Source organism: Engraulis encrasicolus, chromosome 19 (assembly GCF_034702125.1).
Source record: "Engraulis encrasicolus isolate BLACKSEA-1 chromosome 19, IST_EnEncr_1.0, whole genome shotgun sequence".
NCBI classification, from domain to species: domain Eukaryota; kingdom Metazoa; phylum Chordata; class Actinopteri; order Clupeiformes; family Engraulidae; genus Engraulis; species Engraulis encrasicolus.
In genome coordinates, this window is record NC_085875.1 from 7555476 (window position 1) to 7580039 (window position 24564).

The window sequence follows — 24564 nt, forward strand, 5'->3', positions numbered from 1 at the left end:
GATTTGCCTATTGCCTTTCCGAGCATAGACACCTGTAACATAATGGTCACGTATACATGACGTTTTAAATTCAGAATTAATAATTCAGAATTAAATAGCTTCATCAAGTTTACATTGCACTTTCATTTAATTCCGAATTATGACATGTTTTATGACCTTTTCAAAGCGGAATCAAGCTTTATTCAGAATTAAATTGAGTTAATGTTGAATTAAATGCCAGACCAACTTAGAGGAAAACATAAGTATAGGCTTGTGACAAATCTAAGCAGCAATTATATTGTCAAATCTTGTTGTTATCAGTACTCTGTCTTGGCTCTTTACCTGAGCCCCTCAAATTATGTTGTTTATGAGTAAAATATATGCCTAAAGTATACATCAGTATACATCGACAATTCATAATTTTCGTTACATATTACTCATTCAGGACTGTGTGTATTTCATATTATTCAATATCAACTGACCTAAGCACAAAGCAGGGTGAATCAGGAAAAATAAAACTAGTTCATTATTATTATGTCTTCCACTCAGTGTTGATGCCATTATTAATGCAAGGCATCTTGATAAATGCCAGTGAGCCAAGGAACATGCCCTGAAGTTTATCAGTTAAAGATAGCATGTCATACAGGGTTCAAGTTCTTGTCTGGTATTCGTGAAGCATCTGGACTGATTTTATGGCCTCTGAGAACCAGTATAAGCAATTTATCACAAAATTCTTCAGAGCTTTATGTCATGGGTCATGCTCATCATTATTATGTGTGTAATATTGCGGTTGTACTAGGGTTGTCGCAAACGGTAGTAGTAGAGTATTTTATGTATAAGTGGCAAATCAGGGGTCTGTTTCTCAAAAGCGTCTTTGCTATCGTCGTTAGCAAAGTCCTTCGTACGAGCGACTCAACTCTCTCTCTCGACAGCGACGCTCACCACTAAATCCAAGGGAATGGTAAGACGGTCTTAAGACGGTTAGCAACGACAAGAATCGAGAAACGGACCCCAGTATGGTTAACTATCATGTTTGAGACAGTAAGAGTGAACAGTATTGAACATTACACGCATTTCATACAAAATAGGTTTAATCACTGCCCATAATGGTACACACAGTACCCGTTAACCTGCTTCATCAAATGAATGCAAATGGCACAGTATAAGAGAAACTAAGACCAGACCAAACTAAGACCAGAACCTCAAAAACAATGGCCGTTTCTTACAATTTTCCACATTAAAAAAATAATACCTAAAATAATGTTCAAATTTACCATTTTTCAGTGCTAAGAATGGCAGTATCCATGCCAGTATCATACAAAATTGTAAGCAATTCAGTCCCAATACTTACATGGAAAGAATGCCTATGGAGTCTGAATGCTGCACAAAGAGATGACTGTGTCTGGCGAGTGTACTGTGAATCCTGCATACAGTGGCTCGGTGAAGTTTGTGTACAGGGTGCGCAACGGGAGCACCCTATCAGGCGAGACTCTGTAGAAGGACACCGACCCATTGGGCCAGTCCAGAAACACCCCAACCCGTCGACACTCGTACGGCGGGAAGTCGATCTGGATCTTTTTCTTACTGTAGTGCACGGCGTAACTCCCCTCGTCGCAGTACAGGGCTATAGACTTGGGGTAGTTCCCCAACAGTCCGTCGTCCCCTCTACCTCTCTTGCTCAGGATGCTTCTGGAGGTCAGTCCAATGGCAGCCGTGCCGCTCCACTCCACCTCCCAGTAGCAGCGGCCCGTAAGCGGCTCCCTGCACAGCACCTGGGGCCAGAAGTCGAAGCGCTCAGGGGGCTCCGGTTCACCTGTACTGGGCCGGGCAGCGCCCCTCATCACTTGTCGATTCCGGTCAGACAGCGCCAGGTTTCTGTGAGCCGTCATGGGGTCTAGGTGCAGCTTGTAAAAGTCTGGAAAGCCATTGAAATAAAATGCAAATAAATTTGTATCATTTGAAAAAAGAAACACAATGCAGTACATACAGTATGAAGAAATCCTTGCTTGGCTTTCACATATCACTTTTGAAATCAATCAACACCACATCACTGGGAATTTTAGCCAGTTACCGTAGATACTTTTCACATGGCAAAGTAAAAGTCCACAGATCTTGTAGCAAATGTGTATGACACTCAAAATTTACTTACATTTCTTTGGTGTTGAAAGTAAACGGTACCACCCAGTATGTCTGACACTATGAGGGAAAAGTTATAGTGAAATTTGATCGAAAAAATATTTTCAGATGATTAAAAACCATGCACAATAAACACACATTTCATTTGGGATTTCACACACAACTCATAAAGGAAGAATCTTATTCCAGATGCAATTCTACATTTCTAATGACCATCCAAGAAATACTTGTGATGCAATTAAAGTATAGTCTACTAAGCTAGACGAGCCCGCCTAGCAGCCAAAACGTTTCATATTATAGTCTGACTCACCATTACATTACATTGCATTTGTAATGCATTGCGCTTTATAACCAAAGCAACTTACAAACAAGCACCACCCACCAGGCTAATGAAAGTACATACTTGAGAGTTTCCAAGGCGCAGTCAGGGTCTTGTTGTTTGGCTGAGAGCTGCTCCACGCCAGCTGACTTTGGGTAGTTGTAGCTCAAGTCCAGCTCTTTCAGGTGAGTGGGATTCAAATCGAGAGCTACTGCCAGTTCTGCACAGCCTTTTGCAGACACACCGCACACTGATAACCTAGAACAGAAATGTGTAATGCAACCGGTATAATAGCTTTGTTTTAATTATAACAAGAACATAATTACTGCAACTACATATTTACAACAACTTAATACGGAGTATGTCATTGAGTAGTTTATTTCCAGAAATTATGTTGCCCATACATCCTTTTTATTTATTGACTTGAATGTCACACTTTCTATACATAAATAGGTTGGTCTTTTTGATCTATGCTACTTTGAATTACCAGTCGGAGACATGTTTGGCCACAAAACCTACTGTACATTGGTCAGACCAGTGAATATTAGCTTACAACGTACTTACATACATACTTACATATATACATACTTACATACTTACATATATACATACTTATTACTTGCTTATTAATTACGTACATATTCATGAAGAGGTCAAATTTGTGAATGGAAGAATAGTAGAAAAGCTGAAGTGTACAGCACAGTACAGTAGTACAACATAGTTACTGCACGTTATCAATCCAGAATGCAATGAAAGCGTGTAACAAAGTGTCTGTAGGTAACAATTGTGCGATTCTGATTACCTCAGTATTTCTATTTTACAGGTGGGACTCTGCATGCCTGAAGCAAGGTGCTCCACTCCTGAGTCACGCAGGTCGTTGTCACTCAGATTCAGCTCTCTAAGAGGGGAGTGTTGTAGCTGGAGAACTGAGGCCATCGTCATGCAGGACAACTCTGTCAGGTCACAGCCAACCAAACTGTAAACACAAAAGTATTGTATTAGCTGGTAACTTGTAGGTGAGCTCCTCTCCAACAAAATACAATCTGAAGTACCTAAAACAACACACTATCAAAACCAAACATTGCACAACAGGGTCCATGTCTGGCTGAAGTGCCCTTGAGTTAGGCATCTGATAACACATTGCTCCAGAGACTGTAACTAATACCCTGCATATAACTGTAAGTCACTTTAGATAAAAAGTGTCAGCTAAGTATAATGTAATCTAATAAAATGAATGAGCCCAATTGGTCTAATATCTTGCCTTTTTACACTTGTCACCCTACCTGAGTGTTTTCAATTTACAGTGAGGACTCAGCAGGCCCTTAGCGAGCTCCTCAAGTCCAGAGTCTTTCAGGCAGTTGTAGCTCAGATCCAGCTCAGTCAGTGGTGAGCCCAGTGACTGTAGACTGAGGGCCACTGTCTGATATGCTCTCGGTGGAAGTTTACAGCCATCTAATCTGCAGGGCAACAGAGGATGATGACAACTGTTCAGTACACATTGCACATTGCTTGTGTCATTCTGGTAATAACCAACGTATGTACATGTTTAATAATAGGAAGTTACTTACAGAACTTACAGAACCTTGGTGTATTTACTAAAAGTTTTGTTTTATTCCATTAGAAAAATTCAAGCTCATGCTCATGTCATTCTAGTGACAAGGTCTCATTAATTAGTATGTAACAGCATGTAACATTAGATAGTTGCACTGTGCCATAGGGCACAGTTTAGGTACATAACATTATGTGCTAATTCATGCTGATGATACACTAAAAAAAAAAACCTTAGAATGTTACCAAAACCTTTGGGCACGAAAACTTACCTCGCCTTCCTACACCAGCGCACTGCAGGCAGGAGTCTGATGCGGCCCTCGTCTGTTGTATTATACTGCCCTAGATCCAGCTCCTCCAGCTGTGTTTGGGACATCAGGAGGATGTGGGCCAGCGCTGAGCAGTGGGCTGGGGAGAGCAGCCTGGGAGACCGGTCAGCTGATCTCAGGTACTCTTTGATCTCCTCCTGCATGGCGAAGTCTCCCATCTCCAGCAGGCAGTGGAAGAGGTTGATGCATCTCTCCGGTGACAGGTTCTCCTCCCTCCTGAGGTTTTTAATGTAGTCAATGATCTTCTTGCGCGTTTGATCCTTTGACAGCTGGCCGATGTTCTCAACGATTTTCGTTTTGAGGTCAACGGATTGCTTGTTTTTCAGTAGACTTTGGAAGAACTTTTGGTTGGGTCGGAGTGAAAGACCCAGCAGGAAACGGAGAAAAATATCCAGGTGTCCATATTCGTCCTGTAAAGACCTGTCCACTGCGCCCTTCAGCAAGTCAAACAGATCTGTGCTCTTATCAGGCACAGGGACTTTAAAAATGTCCAAAGCCCCAGTGTTCTTGGCTAGGAATGAGTGAATGACATGAAAAGCTGCAAGAAACTCCTGAATGGTCAGATGTAAAAAGCTGTACGTCCGTCGTCCTCGAGTAATAGCCTCCTCTTTTAGTATGTCAACACAGAGCCCAGAGAACACTGGGGCATTGCTCGAGTTAATTCCACACTCTCTCAGATCATCTTCGTAAAACGTAAACTGTTGTTTCTGTAAGTGGGTGAAGGCCAGTTTAGCAAGCTTGCAAACAAGCTCTCCCTTGGCCTCCTGCAACTGTTGATGTGTGTTGTTGATCAGTGTGGTAATAAACTCTGTGAAGACCTCAGTCATGTTGCTGGGGATGTCTTTTGTGCTCTTCTTCTTATCTAGAATTTTCTGGAACACGGTGGTAATGAGTGCACAGAACACTGGGATGTAGCACATGATGTGGAGACTTCGCGTTGCTCTGATGTGAGCAAGGATGTCATTGGCGACGGTTTGGTTGGCGACTTTCCTTCTGATGAAGTCCTCCTTCTGTGTTTCGCTAAACCCTCTAAGCTCTGTGACCTGATCAATGTACTGGACCGGGATCTGACTTGCTGCTGCTGGTCGCGAGGTCACCCATACAAGTGACATAGGAAGAAGCTCACCTCGGATGAGGTTGGTGACCAGCTCGGAAACTGACACAGTTTGGTTTGTGTCACACACCCTCTTACACTGGAAGTCAAGACGCAATCTGGACTCATCAAGGCCATCCAAGATGAACAGCAATTTACATTCCTGGTAAACCTTTAGATTGTCAAGACCCCTGAGGTCCTCAAAGAGCTCAAGAAGAAGACTGTGGAGGCTGTAGTGCCTATTGATCACCAGATTCAGCTCGCGGAAGGGAAGTACAAACACCAAATCCAGGTCCTGATTGGCCAGCCCTTCAGCCCAGTCCAGGACAAACTTCTGCACATACATGGTCTTTCCGATGCCGGCAATGCCTTTGGTCAAGACCGTCCTGATGGATATCTGGTCTCTCTGCAGGGGTTTGAAGATGTCATCGGAGTTGATGACCTCACATGTTTGCTCTGCATGACCCCTGCGCATCATCTCGATCTGCTGGACTTCATGCTCCACATTGATCTGCTGGCTCACTCCTACCATGAGCTGGAGCTCCGTGTAGATGTCATGGAATGGCACGTCAAGTTGAAGGTAAAAGCTCGCACATCCAGACGTCTGACCTGGGAGCAGGACCAATAAATATCCCAGATAAAAAAGAAGAGAGAAAAGTCTGCTACAACCAGGATTTCATGCTCCCAATTAATTTTACCCGAAACCTCACGGGAAAAAATAAAAATAATAATTGGGAGCATGAAATTCTGGTTGTAATGGAATGGCACCTACCTTGGAGTTTTGTGGACTCTGCTGGCACGACCTCGAAGCGCTTCTTCAGACTGGCCTTGTGGCCTTCTATGGCCACTCGTATGTCTCCTAACTCTGAAATATGCATGAAACACATTTGATACATTTAAAAGGATACAACCAATATGCATTCATTTATAAATGTTGTGCTTAGAATGAAGTGTAATGTAATGTGTAATTTGTGTATGTGTGCTATGAAAGAAGATTAAAACATATTTAATAAACAGCTAGACACAGATGTCACTCACTGTCTGTGATGCATTGTGGGAGACTTTTACTGCTGAATGCAGGATATGCCATGATAGGATATGCATGGAGGGAAGCAAGGGAAAAGAAAGAGAGGGAAAAAAAGAAAAATGATCATTGCCTCTCCTCTTTCTTTATGACACAAATATCAACGTTCAGGGATACAAGCTCAGACTGGATCAAATACAAACTGAGTAAATGCTAAATAATCAAATTTCTAATTTCCTTACTCCACTTCATAAACAATATCTTGTCAAACAACAAATACACCAAAAACAATGTCACAGACAGATATACGAAGATGCAAACACACAATGCCTGATCTCAAGTTGCTAATTGGCACAGACCTGTTATGGTTAGTGGTCTAAATCTAGACTGAGTGACATATTTTCAACATACACACCTTCTGGTTGTAGACGCAGGTACTTCATTAATATTGTGTGGCATATCAATGGACCACTCACTCATCTGGGATGTAAAGCTGACTAGTGAGTCTCGCCTCTCTGTCTGTCTACTAAACAACAACAAATCATGGTCACTTGCACAGGCCAAGGTAAAGCAGTCAGCAGTAAATGTAAAAGCACACACCAAGGTCACTGGCTCAGCAGGTAACAGAAAACTGGGTCAATGATCTGTTAAACGTGGGTATCTGTACACATTAACAATCATAAAAACAGGTGTATGTAAATGCTTTTATGTGATATACAGAAGTGCGCCAGTGGCACGTGCATGTGGCCTGTACTTCTGAAATGGTTATCATACATACAAACACACCATCATGATGAATCAGCACACTGATTAGTCACTCACCTTGCTGATTGTACTGATTGGTGTGGGCTGCTAGGCAACCATTCTGGATGGCTGTCACTGTCTGTTGACGCATGGCTAGGTGAGGGAGAGTGGGGCCTATACATTGAGAGCCTATAACATAATTCAAAGTAAGAGTCAGCTTTCAAATTCAGACTCAGCCAATACCAAATGTATGTCATAAATGAATTTGAAATCAAATTGAAATCAAACCGAACAGGTCATAAAGAAAAGGAGATTAAAAAAAAAAGTACAAGTCATCATACAGAGGATTTGATATGATAATGCTCAAAAAGCTCACAAAATAACAACAAAAACAGCTGACAATAATTTTTAAAATCGTGATGAACAATAGTTTCTTTACTTCTTTACTTTACCTGTTACCATAGGTCACTGCTAATCTTTCAATCTTGTTTGGGCATTCTTCAACTTGCACTCTGTTTTCAAAGAGAGGTGAAAAGGCCACTGAAGTTAAGAGTTTCTTCACACATTCCAGTCACAAAGTAAAAAATAAACTCCACAAACACTGCTGTGTCCTTAAATTTGATGAGCCTGTTGGCTTGCTTGTCCAAGATGAGCTATGTGGTCCAGACAGAGAGGCTTCACTTGCAACTTGAGACACTGTCAGGAGAACAGGCTCTGGCACTAACATACCAAAACAGGGCAAAGTACATTTGAATTTTTACTGTGCATCACCTAAATGTATTTGTACCTAAATCCCCTATAAGTGAACTAAACTCAGTGTAAGTGGACCAAAAAGTGAACCGACAGCCAAAGGACTCAGTTCTGACCGCTTACCTGTGAGCCTGTTGGCTTGCTTGTCCGAAGTGAACTATGTGCTCCAGAGAGGCTTCACTTGTGACCGAAATGCAGTCCGGAGAACAGAGTCTGACACTAACACACCAACACAGGACAGAGTACATTTGAATGTTTACTGTACATCACTTAAGGGTATTCTATTCTCACATATAGTCCCCTATAAGTGAACAACCCAAAAAGTAATCTGACAGCAAAAAGACCTGTGAGCATGTTTGCTTGCTTGTCCGAAGTGAACTATGTGGTCCAGAGAGGCTTCACTTGCAACTGACACACAGTCAGCAGAGCAAAGTCTGACACAAACACAGCAACACAAGGCCGCGTACATTTGAATTTACGTATACTGTACTGTACATCCCCTAAATTGCACTTGTTGTGCATACAGATCAGTAACACAAAGTTAACTGAAGCTTGGTATCCCACTGACGTCTAACACTACATAGCAGCAACAGTGAGTGCTTACCTGTGAGCATGTTGGCTTGCTTGTCCGAAGTGAACAATGTGGTCCAGAGAGGCTTCACTTGCGACTTGAGACACTGAGCCGGGAGAGCAGGGTCTAACACTAACACAGCAACACAGGGCAGCGTACATTTGAATTTACTTGTGCTTGTATAATTGCACTCACCAATCAGTAACACAAAGCAATTGAAGCTTGGTGTCGCACTGCCACATACGGTAACACTTACATAGCAGCAACAATGAGAACTTACCTGTGAGCATGTTGGCTTGCTTGTCCAAAGTGAACTATGTGGTCCAGAGAGGCTTCACTTGCGACCGAAATGCAGTCAGGAGAACAGAGTCTGACACTAACACACCAACACAGGGCACAGTACATTTGAATGTTTACTGTACATCACCTAAATTGCAGTTGTGCATACCGATCAGTAACACAAAGTTATTTGAAGCTTGGTATCGCACTGACACGCAAAAAGTTATGAGTGCTTACCTGTGAGCATGTTTGCCTGTATGTCCAAGATGAACTATGTGGTCCAGAGATGCTTCACTTGCGACTGACACACAGTCAGGGGAGCAGGGTCTGACCATAACACACCAACACAGGGCAGAGTGTATTGAATTTACTTGTTTGTGTTGTAATTGCACTTACCAAAGTAATTGACGTCTAAAACACTACATAGCAGCAACAGTCAGAGCTTACCTGTGAGCATGTTGGCTTGCTTGTCCGAAGTGAACAATGTGGTCCAGAGAGGCTTCACTTGCGACTTGAGACACTGAGCCGGGAGAGCAGGGTCTAACACTAACACACCAACACAGGGCAGAGTACATTTGAATTTATACTGTATATACTACGTATATCGCCTTAATTGCATTTGTGGACGTACTAATGAATAAAATACTAAAACCAGTAGTACAGAAGTAATGCTTCATACACCTGGCAGTAGCAGTAAATGCTTCTCTTTGGTGTCTAAAGTGAACTATGTTGGCATCAGTCATCACAGATGCACTGTCCTAGACACACCTACACGAAGCATGGGAAGAGGATACAGCAGACTGTCAAAATTATCAATGCATTGCTTTTTTTTTTGGGGGGGGGTTCAACTTTATTTGGACAGGATAGTGAAGAATGGACAGGAAATGAGTGGGAGCGGAAGACGGGGGAGGATCGGGAAATGACCTCGGGTCGGGAATGGAACCAGGGCAGTGCCCTATACCGTTTGCGCCACGGTGGGGCCAATTATCATTGTAATTTAATGCTAATGTGTACAGAAGCAAACAATTGCTTTGATAGCCTCATCCAATAAATATCAGAAATGTATAATGTGTATGAAATGTTACAAGACCAGAGTGATATCTTACCTTTGGTTAGTATGTGCTCCTGCTTGTGTCAAGGAAACTACCGGTATGTTCTCTAAAGACGCTTGACTCTTGACAGAAGAGGAGGGCCTGTCATCGACACATCGATTACATTACGTTATTACATTACATTACTCAAAAACTCAGCATACAATAACATTACGCAGAATTCAGAGAAAGGAAGCAACTTAAGTTTGCGTTAAAATATATACAGTAGACTATATTATTGATGCTATTACCCACACAAATGCACACAGAGTCAAACACATCAATAAGTAGTCTCTCAAGAGAACAGTGGAACTAACATTCTCACCTGTTGATGGAACATATTGCTCCATATTTAATGTGAGTTTGATCTCCAGTGATTTCACTCTGTTCAGACAGAGTGCTGGATGTGGAGGAATCCCGTCTATCTGTGCTGAGATTGAAGGCATCACACAACGTAAGTGTTAAGTGCTTAGGCCCCATTCCATACTGTATACATTTAAAATTCAGCAAATGAAGCAAAATCTTCAAAGCCACTTTGGCTTTTCTTTTCCTGGTAAATGCGATATGGGACCAAAACACTATTCTGTGTCATCTTTTTCATTTAGTAGAGGCCTAACGTACACAGAGCTTTAAGTCTTACCTGATTTGACAATGGTCTACTGCCTTTTGGACACAATAGGAGTCCTCTATGGCATATTTTACTTGTAATGGCGAAGTCCTGATTAGAGTTGGCTTTTCTCTACTCTGTTCTCTGAAATACAAACAGGAATTGTTTGTCAGTAAACGAAGACCTGCCAGACTCAATGGGGTACATCCCAATATGTGTCCTTGCCTCCTCCACTTGTGCTTGTCTCCTCGTCCCGCCTCTTGGCCCCTCCTCCGTGGAGAAAACGATAAAGTTTCCCAGCTGTCAGCCTCGCCACAACAACTTTTGAGGGACTGTTTTTCATTCACCCACCCAATTGCAAATGAGAAAAAGACTTTACAATTGAGCTTTTGCAAGATATTGAAATATAATGCTGTTGTCAGTGATGTCATCATGACGAGAAGCAAGTGGAGGAGGCAAGTGGAGGAGGCAAGGTCGCATATTGAAACGCACTCACAATTTCTAAATGGTTGTGACATTTCACCCTTTGGCCAAATCAGTTTCATAATGTGTGTTTCGATTGAAAATCAAAGCATGCAGTACTGAAAAGGTCTACCTCCGGGGTTCAGGTGAGAGTAGTGGATTGGATTTATTTAAGGACCCCACTCGACTCCATCTCCTGATCCTCTCCTTGCCTTTCCTGAATACCACCAGCAGTGAGGAGAGGACGACAGAGAGAAGAAGAACAAGAGGGAGAAGTCAGGAATTTGGGCACAGGATGTATTCCTCTGTTGCTCTTTGAAGACTGTAGGACATACTATAACACCACATCGGTTAAGGACAACTCTCCCTGTGGTATTTACTTTACAATTGGCCTCTGGCAGGTGTACTGTCACAGTATTTTACTACACTCATCAAAAACCAGGGGTGGACCAACTGGATTGAGAAACTAAACTGCCTGCCTGCTATTTCTTCTGCCTGTGCTGCTTTCACTTATTAGCTCATCAACCTGGCTGAAAGGGTGTGGTAATTAGGATCAGATGCTTAACAGGCAATGGCAATGATCAAGTCGTTAGTAACAACTAAAGACTGTGTATACTATAGTGTTATACTATAGGCCTACTAGATTTTTTTTTCATCAAATAGTTAAGCACTCCACTAGAGGAGCAGTGTGTATTATGAAGCTACAGTTAATTTGTCTTACATTTCATGATTCTGAAATCCTATCTTAAACACCCATCTCATACCTTGTGAAATCTTATCCTACCTTGATGACTCAGATGGAGGCTCTTCGTTGATGTTGGGTCGCACTTGAATGGAACTGTCACTCCGCAGTGAGACAGAGCTAACCGATGAGTCTCGCCTCTTTGTCTCATAGTCAATCCTGCAGACAGGCAACAGTACATTTTCATCAGTACACTAAGTCCACATCAATTACATGTGATCCTGATAAATGGGAAATGATCCTACATTCAAGTAATACATTCCAGCTACTACACAATTACCCTCACCTTGGATTGACCTGTGCTCGCCACTCTGTTTCCTCAAAGGAACTGTTCTTGATCAGGATTGGTTAATTGAATTGGCTAGAGTAAATAATATGTTTCAGGGTTTTTACTTTCTGTACCGGGGATGTCCACCCCTGTCAAAAACAAACCTGACATCTTCTTAATTTGTGGATTGAGGGTTCATGTACATGGGAGCAAAGAGTCCTGGATGTAGGCCTACCTGATGGTGTCAGCAGGCACGTGTTCTTGACTGATGTTGAGTGGCATCTGCATGGAGTCATCGCTCCTCATGGATACATAGCTGACTGATGACTCTCGCCTCTCTCCCTGCTCTCTGCTGAACACCATTCAGAAATCACAGTCAATCATACAGTCCACAACATGATCAAATATGTTAAGAACATTTTTAAGTTAAAGGTGCACTGTGTAATAATACACTGTGTCTGGCTTCTTTCCAGAATTCATGCTGCCCATTCACAAATGTTTTTCAAGAATACTTACCATCACCATAAAATTCTAAGTATTCATTATGACTGGGAAAATTGCACTTTTCATACATGAAAAGTTGGATCTTCTCCATGTCCATCATTTGGAATTTCCAGACATTTTAGCTGCAAAACGTGCTGTACTTTGGTCATACTAGTAAATATTAGTTTATTATTTGGTAAATATTCATGAAAAGATCAAATGTGGCAATAGGCAGCACAGTTTCAATGAGCAGCAGCATAGTTGCAATACCTACTCTGGCCACCATCCTACACACTGCACCTTTAAGATCTGGCCCCTACAATAAGGTTGTTGTTACCAAAATGGCAATGATCAAGTCGTTAGTAACAACTAAAGACTATGTATACTATAGTGTTATACTATAGACCTACTAGATTTTTTTTTTTCATCAAATAGTTAAGCACTCCACTAGTGGAGCAGTGTGTATTATGAAGCTAAAGCTAATTTGTATTACATTTCATGATTCTGAAATCCTATCTTAAACACCCATCTCATAACTTGTGAAATCCTATCCTACCTTGATGATTCAGATGGAGGTTCTTCATTGATGTTGGGTCGCACTTGAATGGAACTGTCACTCCGCAGTGACACAGTGCTAACCGATGAGTCTCGCCTCTTTGTCTCATAATCAATCCTGCAGACAGCCAACAGTACATTTTCATCAGTACACTAGGTCCACCTTTAATCGATAAATACAAAGTGTATAACATAATTTTGTAGCACTGGCATGAATACTAGTTTGGATATTACATAGACAAAAAATAGACCTCTCTCTCTCTGCTATCAAAATGTTAGGTTTCGGTAAAAAAGTGAAGCCAGTTCCAACACTAGTGGCCACATAAATATCATCACCATGGTGCATGATTCATTGTTTTTGTAGACTTCGTTACCATGCCATAAACTACAACCTGTCTTGATAAGCCATATGCTGTACAAAGAGCCACTAACAGAAGGGTTATCAAGTTTACCCACAATCAATTAGGTATGATTCTGATAAATGGGAAATGATCCTGCATTCAAGTTATAAATTCCAGCTACTACACAATTATCCTCACCTTGGATTGACCTGTGCTCGCCACTCTGTATTCTCAAAGGAATCCTTCTTGAAGTCTCTGACTGTGTGGCATGCAGTATCCTGCAAGACATGTTGGCTCCCAGAATAAACACAGTCTTGAGCTTTGTCCATAAGGAGAGCAGACTTGGTAGGAGGGATCCCAATGCTTCCATAGGAATCGGTAGGATTCATCTCATCTCTTTCTTCACTCATGACAGAGGCTTTACTACCTCCCACACTGTGAGATGAAGACAATCTGGAACACAAGGAAGTATTAAGATCATGGAATTTCTTTTATTGTCACAGACCTGTATGAGTCAGTTTCATTGCCACCAGGACTATGATATAATCCATGAAATATGTTCAGTCAAGTATTTCCTTATTGCAAGTCATTTGAGTTCTTGGAGGTTATATAGTGAAGTGAAGTGAAAGCCCATTGGGAAACTCCAACTCCCATTGTCATTGTGACACAGCACTCCACAGCACACAAGTGAACACTGCACACTGCACACAACGGAATTGCATTTATGCCTCACCCGTGCAAGGGGGCAGCCCTCAGTGGCGCCCCATGGGGAGCAGTGTGGTGGGACGGTACCATGCTCAGGGTACCTCAGTCATGGAGGAGGATGGGGGAGAGCACTGGTTGATTACACCCCCCACCAACCGCTCACCCATGACTGCCATAGGGTGTGCATATCCATGAAAACATTTATCCAGGTTCCAGACAAAAGTGGTAGACAGTGTGATAGAGTGGTCCACACACTGGGCATGAAAAAATATCAACTTCATTTCATGACAAATGTTTCAATCCACAGAATGTAACATTGGTCTGCTATTGCAAGTCATATTACCTCTGTTCACTCCAAGGTATTTATTGAATAAGTAACAATAGCAACATATAGCTAGGCCATATACGTAAATTCATGGGCAATCCAAAATGTGGCCATAGTGTAATGTAATATAATGTACAGTAGCCTAAATGGAAATAATTCACAACTCTAAAAATAACTTGATGAGAAAAAGCAAACGGGTAATAATTGGTAAATGTAGGCCTAGGCTTCCATCTGCCAATTGATTCTCATTTGATTCAGTTCAGTTGATCTCAGTTCATGGATCAGTCAAGATTGTGTGACTTTAATCCGAACACAAAGGCCAAGATCAGATATTTATTTATCCAGTAATTTAAACAATCGTCAGGCCTAATGTGTGAATTGTTGAGTGAATTGACCATCAAACAGCTTCAACTGACCATCAGACAGCTTCAACTGACCATCAGACAGCTTCAACTGACCATCAGACAGCTTCAACTAATCCAACATGCATAATAAGGGTAGCAGGTGCAGTAGGCTCCTCTAGTTGGCAGACTTCATTTCAGAATTATGACAATGTTTGTCATTTTGTCATGTTTTTTTTCTGTGGGTGTCCTATCGCAACCTGTAGCCTAGGGACCCTGGGTCATCTTAATCTGGACCTGTTTTATGAGAACAAAAAAGACTGACCACATTGCTCCAATTCTGAGATCACTGGGTTGGCTCCCAGTGAGCTACAGAATTTACTTTAAGACATTACTTTTTGTGTTCAAATAATTAAATGGGATAGGGGACCCAGCTATCTACTGGTCTAATATGTTTCAGCTGTATGCATCAACAAGGTCACTAATAATCAATGAAGAAGAACTTGCATGTATACCAAATGTTAATACACAGTGTGGAGAGGCAGCCTTTCTGCTACGATGTAAAGCTTTGGAAACAGCTTTCATATGATGTTTAAAAAAATGCTCCCACTGACTGTTGATAGTTTTAAATCCAGACTCAAGACGAAGCTGTTCTCAGATGCTTTTCCTTGGCAGCTCTTAATTATCAACTCTTGATTTTAATCTAAACATTTATTGGATTCCCAGTATTTAACATTTTCCTAATTTATTCATTGTTTTCTTTATTCCTTTAGGCCTACTTTTGTGAAGCATGTGACTGCATCTGTAAATCTAGTGTTTAAAAAAATGACATGGTATTCTTACCGTATCACTGCAGGAAAACATTTAGCACATAGTGCAGTCAAAGCATAGTCGTCTCTGGTGAAGTCTAGTATGTTACACAAACTTTTTACAGCATGTGAATGACACGCCCTCTCATTCTTCAGACCTTTGATCGCAGAGAGCAGAGATAAACCATACATGGGCCTAATGAGAGGGTCTGCACATTCGCTTTGTCCAGAAGAGTATTTGTTGTTTTTAAATTTAGTAACATTTATACTAAAAAATATAATTTTGAATTTCTTGCGAAATTTTCATCCGTGTATTAGGTTATTAAGGGCGATGACCAGTTTGCTCAGAGAACATGAGAGAACTGGACAGCATGAATCAGTGTGTGTGTGTGTGTGTGTGTGTGTGTGTGTGTGTGTGTGTGTGTGTGTGTGTGTGTGTGTGTGTGTGTGTGTGTGTGTGTGTGTGTGTGAGAGAGAGAGAGTGCGTGTGTGTGTCTGCACCCATGTGTGTGTGTGTGTGTGTGTGTGTGTGTGTGTGTGTGTGTGTGTGTGTGTGTGTGTGTGTGTGTGTGTGAGAGAGAGAGAGAGAGAAAGAGAGAGAGAGAGAGAGAGAGAGAGAGAGAGAGAGAGAGAGAGGAGGAGAGTGTGAGTACATAAGAGAGCGTGGGTGTACAGTATGTTAACTCATGTAAGGTATTTTGCTATACAGATTTTTGCTAGACTACACTGTAAAAAATAGCTGTTAATTTAGGGCAATTCTGCAACAGCATTCTACTGTTTTTTTGTGTTTTTTTAAAAACAGACAACTACTGTGAAAATATTACTTTGAGTCAAGTATTGAGCATAAACAGTAAGTACTGCACAATAGCAGCATTGGCCGTTGTGGAAGCAACCAAGATATTTTAGGCAGCACCATTGAAACCGATTCATCCTCCACTTATCCGTGATCGCCATCAAGCTGCAATAGCCTACCACCTGAAGAACTTAAGTCATTCTCACTGGTTAAAGATTCTCTAATACTATCAAGCATTAAACCATTTCTAAGGAAACTACAATACTTAAAAAGTGCTTGATACAGCACAGTATGAGTAGCACATGTATTTTGATGGTGATGAAAGTGTGAATGGCAACAAGCAGCCCCATCTAAACCAAAGAAATTCGACACAGAAGAACAATCTCTCGGAGGGAAATGCATTGGCCACGGTGTAGTACGGGGGCGTTGCCTGAGGACACGAGTGGATGGAAAATTAACTCCATTGCGCATGGTCATTGGTCAGTGGGTGCGATGGATACCATTTACGTACTCCCTTGCGCATAGTCAGTGGGGGCAACACCATGATGGATAATTTGTGGCCAAATTAACTGCAGCTGTTGGTCAGCAGTAATTGCTGGGGCTAATTAAGGACAGCTGACAAATATTCACGCTGTCCAATGACCTGTTCCACACTCTGACCCTCGCGGAAGTGGCATTGCATGCTTCCCTGATGCTTCCAATACTCATGAACGGCCACCCGGGTACTTTGCTCTTAAATTTGCGTTACGCCCCTTTATTGGTGAAAACAAACCGAATGTCTCATTGACTTACATGCTACTTTGGCTGAGCCTAAGTGAACACATTCCATGCTTCAGCCACTGCTGTTTGGCTATTTTATTTGAACAGCCGGCAACACAACACGTTTTCGGCATGTTGCGCGTGAACAACGCTAGTCTACAGGTCCGTATCTTTCGTTTATTAATCCCCAACATCACCAATTGACTTGCATGTGTTGTTTTCCCCCACAAATGGGCGTAACGCACATGGAAAACGTCACGCCGTTCATGAGTATACTGACCGTAGAAGAAGAATAACATTTCCGTACTCCCCTCGCCATAATTTCGTACTACGCTGTTATGACGCAAGTAAGCCCTCCTATCTATCTATCGCCTCACCTATAGGGCTGTTATGCCATTATTCAATTACGGCCTTCACCTGCCAAAGGCCTGATGACTCTGGTCACATGGTACTCTTGCACCTGTATATAAAAATCTGGACTATCAACACTTCAGTTGCTTGCCTGCCTGCTGGCTGGCCTGCATGGCACAGCATAGCACTTGCTTGTCTACATGTTTGCATACTTTCCTCTTTGTGAAAGCTTGCTTTGTGGCACTTGCTGTATGTGGCATCATTTGTGGCATTGTTGCATATAATGTGCCTGTTGCAAATTAGGCATTGCTTTGAGAGCTAGCTTGTAGTGCTGCTTGTTTGCTGTGCTACTTGGTGCAAATTACGTTTTTACAGACTGACCAATGCTATTTTCATCATTGGCTCATCAAGAGATACAGAAAAAATCCCACCTCACACACTCCCATTGTCATTGTAACATAGCACTGCGTACTCTGAATTTGTATTCATGCCCCACACTTTCAAAGGACCACCGCAAACCATCATCTCAATAAAGCATAGTAGCGGCATAGTATCATGCTCAAGGCACTTCAGTCATGGTGAACGATGGGAGGGTGGGGTGATAACATGGCCAGGGTACTACAGTTATGGAGAATGATGGGTAGGGCGGGAAGTTGCCATGGCCATATTCATGAATGAAACTATGACCCAGTATTTTCCTGTCATCTCAGTACAATCTACAACTTTTTAACTGAAGTGTACTGTTATTTTACTTATACTACTGTATAAATATTGTAGAGCACTTTTAGTTTAACAATACTAATACTGTGAACGTTCTGTAGAGTATTTAACAGTTCAATTGCTGCTGACAAAATGTTATATAATGTGATACATTAAACAGCATGGAGCTGTATTTGATGTTTGGTGTGAAATAACAGTAGAATTACAGGTAAATATAATTGCCAGTAAGTGCCGTTATTTTGCAGGGGAAATGTCTTACAGTGTATAGGCTACAGTGGTGCTCATATGTTTACACACCCTGACAGAATATATGGAATAGGCCTATTAGCAATTTCTCATAGAATATGAAGGATTACACAAACCTTTTTTTCACTCATTGCTAATGACTGACTAAAGACATTTATTAGCAATCCTCTGCGTTTACTCTTTCAAAATCAGATTCACAGCCAAAACTACCCAAATTACCCTGATTAAAAGTTTACATAGGCCTACCCCATTTTCTGATGCTGTACTGTCCCGTTTAACATCAATGACTACTTTAAATTGTTTGTGGTAGTTGTGGATAAGGCTCTTAATCTTCTCAGATGGCAAAACAGCACATTCTTGGAAGAATGTTGTTTCCTATAATATCGTTGGGTGTCTTGCCGGTGCCTCATGTTTGAAGTTTCCCCTGAGTGGCTCAATGATGTTGAGATCAGGAGAGTGAGATGGTCGCTCAACAGCTTTCATTTTGTTTCTGAAGCTAATGACTGGTTGACTTGGCTTACTGTTTTGGATTATTGTCATGTTGGCATGTCCAAACAATAGCCCGTGTGCAGCTTCAAGTCAGATGAGTGTCAAGTTTCCTCCAGTATTTTTCAGAGGGTAATGTATTCATCATTCTATGACTGTGAACCAAAAGTACAGTTCATTTGTAACTCATATGTTCCCATGACATCAGTGGTCCATCACCATGTTTCACAGACGAGATGCTGTAACTTTCAGCATAGGCCACGTTGACTGTTCTCCAAATGGTGGTGTTAATAGTGCCTGAAAAAAGTTCTATATTGATCTCATGTTTCCAAATGACTTTGTCCTAGGCTTTGTGAGGCTTGTCACTATGCTAGGCCTATTTGGTGTATCAAAAGCAAAATAACATGTTTACAATTTCGTAGCAGGCCTAATGGCTTTCTCCTGGCAACCCCCAACAGACCATCGTTTCTAAAGTGCCTCTTTGCTGTACAGCTTGAAACATTTTTTTCATGTTGTCCTATATATCACCTGAAGTTAATTTTTTGTTGTCCTATGCCTCCTGAACAATTTCCCTCGCAATTATGGATGAGATCTTATTTGATCTACCTGCCAATGGCTTGATTCCAACCGAAGCCTGCACTTCCGAATGGAAATTCCAACAGTGCCAATTGACATTCTGAATTTGTTTTGATGCTTTTTATGTGCCTTTCCTGTTTCATAGAGTTCAATTATCTGCCCCGAAAGACCCTTTTGACAAATCTTTTGCTTTCTTCATGATGTAGAACATGTAAACTGTAGTGAAGCACTGTCTTGAGGGATGCAATGGAGTCCAACTACTCACTGACCTTTTATGCACTATCAAATCACAAGACAACACTTCAAGTCAAGTAGGTTTTATTGTCAATTTCTTTACATGCACTGGTCATACAAAGAATTTGAAATTACATTTCTTGCTTTCCCATACAGACATAGACTAATCTAGGTAAGGACATAGACAGTATAGACATAGACAGTACTTATACATGGACTTAAGACAGTATGGACATAGACAGTGATCATACAGACATTTAAAGTGCAAGACTGGACAAGTAGGACATAGTAATAGTAGCATTTTGAAGAAAAATAAATATTAAGAAGGTCTGTCAAGTACACCAGCAGCAGTGTGTGTGTGTGTGTGTGTGTGTGTGTGTGTGTGTGTGTGTGTGTGTGTGTGTGTGTGTGTGTGTGTGTGTGTGTGTGTGTGTGTGTGTGTGTGTGTGTGTGTGTGTGTGTTTAGTGCAGGTAGAAGGTGCGGTGTGCGTCTGTGTGTGTGTTCGTATGTCTGTGTGTGTGTGTGTGTGTGTGTGTGTGTGTGTGTGTGTGTGTGTGTGTGTGTGTGTGTGTGTGTGTGTGTGTGTGTGTGTGTGTGTGTGTGTGTCAGTGTGTGTATGTTTGGGTTTAGTGCAGAAAGTGCAGTGTGCTTGTGTGTGTGTGTGTGTGTGTGTGTGTGTGTGTGTGTGTGTGTGTGTGTGTGTGTGTGTGTGTGTGTGTGTGTGTGTGTGTGTGTGTGTGTGTGTGTGTGTGTGTGTGTGCGCATGTTTTGAGTTAGTGCAGGTTGAAAGTTCAGTCACAAATATAGTAGTGCAGGTGGAATGTTCAGTCGCAGATATGGTGGTGGGGGATGAGGGGGGAGGGGGGGGGATTGTCAGTGGCCTTGCTGGCTGGAGGCTGACAGTGGAGGGAGAGTGGGTTGAGTGTTCAGTATCTTGATCGCTTGGTGCATTGTGCTGCTCGCCAGCCTGGTGGTACGGGAACGGAGGCGCCTGTACCTCTTTCCAGAGGGCAGGAGGCTGAACAGTTTGTGTGCAGGGTGGCTTGTGTCTTTGATGATCATCAGTGCTTTTCGGGTGAGGCGTGTGGTGTAAATGTCCTGCAGGGAGGGGAGTGGTACTCCAATGATCTTCTTCGCTGTGTTCACAACATGCTGGAGTGTCTTCCTGTTTTTCTCCGTGCAGCTTCCTCCCCACACTGTGATGCAGTTGGACACGACGCTGTCTATGGTTCCTCTGTAGAATGTTGTCATGATGGAGGGTGTAGCACTTGCCTTCTTTAGTTTGCGCAGGAAGTAGAGACGCTGATGGGCCTTCTTCGCCAGTGATGTAGTGTTGGTGGTCCAAGAGAGGTCGTCGCTGATGTGCACTCCAAGGAACTTGGTGCTGCTCACTCTCTCCACAGCATCGCCGTCGATGGTCAGTGGTGGCAGTTGTTTTTGGTAATTTTGGACCCTTTGAAAGTTGACAACAATCTCCTTGGTCTTGTTGACATTCAGCAGGAGGTTGTTGTCTTTGCACCATCTGGCCAGCAGGTCTACTTCTTCTCTGTAGTGAGTCTCATCGCCCTTGGTGATGAGGCCCACCAGTGTTGTATCATCCGCAAACTTCACTAGATGGTTAGTGCTGTGGAAGTGAAGATGGTTAACTGTAATATCAATTCAGACCCACTTGTGTGAAATTGTATGAAGTTTTCAGTCTCAATCACCAGGGTATGTAAACTTATGAGCAAGGGTTGGGTAGTTTTTGCTGTTATTGTTATTTAAAAAAAAAACCTAAAAATCTGTTTCTTGCCAATAGATGGCTTAATTCAAACAATAGTCATCAGTGATAAGCAAAGATTGTTGGTGGCCTATCATTCATATTCTCTGAAAAATTGCTAAAAAACGAAATATTCTACTGGGGTAGGGGTATGTAAATATATGAGCACCACTGTATATGAGATTTAGAGGACATTTGCTGTCCCCCACCTAATATTACAAATATTTGTGACAAAACTAAGAAAAAAAGACACATAACTTGGAAATTAATATGACCTAAAATAGAATATAACAATTTTCATAGAACTGTGGTTCCTATACAGGACTAAAAATGCACAGTAGTTGTTAGAAACCCTTAAAATGAGTTTTTCCTCCTGTCCCTGCTTCCTGGTGGAAAACTTTAAAATCAGTTTTAAAATCTAATTAACATATTAAATGTCTTATTTTTACTTTATTTATCATTAAATAAATCAATCATCTGTTAAAATTAATTTTGATCATTATAATGTATTCTAAATACTATGTCTATTTATTGTGCCATGAACTTGTGTCCCTGAATATGTGTATTAGGTATTTGTGTATGTCTTGTATGTACATTATGTCTTGTATCTATATATCTATATAAACTGACAGACACCTTACATTGTAATTTCCCTCGGGATTGATAAAAGAAGTCTAATACTACACTCTAGGCCTACATACAATGACAGTATATATAGCAATGCCTACATATTGTAACGACCTATGGTAGATTTAATGTTAAGTGTGTTCTTGATTGCTGATGTGTTCTCGTGTTGTTCTATGTGTTTCCCCTTTGCCTTGTACCCTGTCTCCAGTGTGTCTGTTGTTGATCTAGTACAGTCATAAATGGAGGTTCCGTGACCAACCTCTGGCAACAATGTTTTGATGATTGATTTGACCTCTATGGACCCTTTAGAAAAGATTTAGCCCCCATGTCCCTCGCAAAAATCCCGGGCTTTTTTGCTAGAGAGCCAAATTCAAAATGGCGTCCGGCGGCATCTCTAAAAAATAACTTTTGATCTGAATGACCTAGAATCATGTATGAAGGCACTTTTTCATATGAGTCAACCATGAGGATTCCAAATCTGACATCATTTTGGTTATAAAACTTCGTTTTGACAGCGAAATTCAAGATGGCCGCCATCTAGAACCGTTATTTTCGACCTTTTTAGGCCGTCACCGCCCAAAATTATCATATTTGGACTGGGAACCTCCCAATTTGTGATTTGTGTTCTCATGTAAAGATATTGAGAGAATATCTGATCTACAAGCCCAGAATTCCTCACATTGGGAGGCGTAGTGGGCTTGTAGATGGGCTATTTTAACAATGTGTCTTTTTTAGTAGGCTATTATTTGACAATTTGGCAGATATTTTAGCATTGTTTGATGATTACTTTGGATGCAGTGGTGGTCTTTTACTCTGAGAGTCCTTACATTATGACCCCACCCCCCAAAACAGGGGGTCTTGACTCACAGGTTGAGAACCACTTATATAGTTAAAAAAAAGACCTTCACGTTTCACATTTTCCAAGCATTCTTGCACAGAGAAGCCCGTTGAGGAACTCGAGGCAAGAGCTGCTGAAATGGAAGAAGTGCGCTCACAGCAATGATCAACTTGGTTGAAGACAGTCAGTTTGTGAAGCTCCTCGAGCTGAAAGAACACTGTGTTGTTGAGGAATGTGTGGTCTTATTCAACCCCAATGGCACATACAGGAAGACGCAGAAGAGCAAGCTCATCTCAAAGATCTCCCTCCACCCTGTTTTGATTTAAGAATTTTATCTTGCTCTAATTCAGTGGTTCTCAAACTTTTCCCATCATTTGCCCCTCAGAGGGTCTGGATGCCTCCGTGCCCCCTCCCCCTTTTTGTGGGGTAAAAATCACTTCTGGCTGGCGCTATCATAGTTATGTCTGACCTGAGGTAAATTAGGAAATAAATGGTTTCTAAGCAAAAGCAGTACTTGCGCAAATTGATTTTGCGATTGCTGCGCAGAATTACAGGAAAGGTGAGATAAAACCGCAGTGCAGATGTGTGTTCATTTCCTATTCTATTGAAATCAATGACAATGAATAATATAATGTTGGTGAGGGGGACTTTAAACATATTGGCTTATTGGCCATATAGGAAATCTTTTTTTGGGGGGGGGGGGGCAGATGTCACACGGCCCCCCTGTGATGCCTCCGCGCCCCCCCCCAGGAAGGCTTGCGCTCCACTTTGAGAAACTCTGCTCTAATTGACATAGGCATGATCTGGAGGATGGGAACTCCATCAGCAGAAGATTGGCAGACACAGGACGGCACCCTATACAAGTAGGTTGGGCTATGCCCAAAAGCTGTTATCCATCATCCTTGCCTTCTCATGCTCCCAGTATCATCGGTGCCAATGATCCCTTCGATACACCATACTTAACAAAAGAAGACGAAGTCATGGGTGAGCGGTTAGGGCGTCAGACTTGCATCCCAGAGGTTGCCAGTTCGACTCCCGACCCGCCAGGTTGGTGGGGGGAGTAATCAACCAGTGCTCTCCCCCATCCTCCTCCATGACTGAGGTACCCTGAGCATGGTACCGTCCCACCGCACTGCTCCCCATGGGGCGCCACTGAGGGCTGCCCCCTTGCATGGGTGAGGCATAAATGCAATTTCGTTGTGTGCAGTGTGCTGTGGAGTGCTGTGTCACAATGACAATGGGAGTTGGAGTTTCCCAATGGGCTTTCACTTTCACTTTCACGAACGAGACCTGCGCATACATGGTAATGCACATACATACACATGAAATGGACAAGTTCCCATCTGCCAAGTCTTTCAAAATGTTACTGTGTAGTGTCAAAAACAAGAAAAAGACTACACCATTGAGCGTCTGAAGCTCTTCACTGTTTATGATTGTCAATGACAGTCAGGTTATAGTGGCCCTGTTGTTATTGATGCAGCTGATACAGATGTCTATGGCAGCTTCCTGGCATGCTAAGGATTAAGAGAAATGAAGAGACTGTCCTCTTCCATGACCTGCTGACAAGAGATGGCAGACTGCATTGTGCAGCTACANTATTTTACAGGCTGTGATGCCAACTTACCTGTAGGGTTCTATGAAAAAGAAAAATCATCAGTACATGAAAAGGTGAT